Here is a 1084-nt window from a genome sequence, read left to right on the forward strand (position 1 = left end):
ACTTCATCCTAAGAACTATACCTTTGTCTCATGACATGTTCAATTCATGAGTTTCAGAACATCATGTTCAACTCAGCAACTACATGGACTCATCGTCCCATCAAACCACGAAGTCATCAATTGACTAACAAACCACGAGACGTCAATCGTGTCACTTTGGGGGGATTTCACTTAGGGTTTTGGTCTGGCGGTCTACGGCACGTGGTGTTTAAACACACGATGGAATGTGAGCAAGTCGTGCAATCAGTTAAAGGAATTCACGAGGTAGTGGGTGGAAAATCGACCAAGTCTCCACACGTTGAGCAACTGGTTTCAAACACGATCTCCACTTCCCCACTCCTTGATTCCATAAACTTTTACACTTCATGGGGTCATGGTGTCTAAAATTCCAGCAATATAAATAAGTCTCCGAATCATGATTGAAGGATCAGCATCAACAGTATCATCAATCTCACGTCTCATCGACAACACGAGATCATCAACTCATCAATTGTGCAACTACTCTTAATTGAGCAATTTCAATCATTCAGAGCTTATCATATTCAGAATTCACACACCCACAATCTTTGATTACCATTGATTCCACACATTTCCCAGCTTCCCTTCTACAGTCAACCCATCCTCTCTTGTGAACGAATTTACTCTGGAACGGTCATTGTCTTGATTTAGGCCGGAGTACTACAGATTGATCTCTCGAATCTAAAGCACCCCTTTGCAGCGGTGCATCTGTGTGAGGTTTAACATTTCGCTCGGTTCGAGGAGTGTCCTCCGTACGGTCGTCTCCTCAATTCCTTAAAAACCTGCAAATCGTTTTTCCCCATCTACACCTTCTTTGGTTTCAAATATTTAAAAAAAAACACTAAAAGCATAGGCTTTTTCATATGGGTTTATGAACCATCCTCTTACGGGTACACGTACGGTTTTGGAAGACTTTCTCAAACCGGTTTTTGAAACCCTAAGTCTCTCGAAATTTTATTTATACCTACCCTATTGAGTTGAACTTCTCACTCTAGGTTTCACATTACCAATGTCGTCTTCCTCCTGCTCATGGGATTTACCTGAAGACTTCGTTGATAATGGGGTA

Source organism: Papaver somniferum, chromosome 9 (genome assembly GCF_003573695.1).
Source record: "Papaver somniferum cultivar HN1 chromosome 9, ASM357369v1, whole genome shotgun sequence".
In the NCBI taxonomy this organism is placed as follows: domain Eukaryota; kingdom Viridiplantae; phylum Streptophyta; class Magnoliopsida; order Ranunculales; family Papaveraceae; genus Papaver; species Papaver somniferum.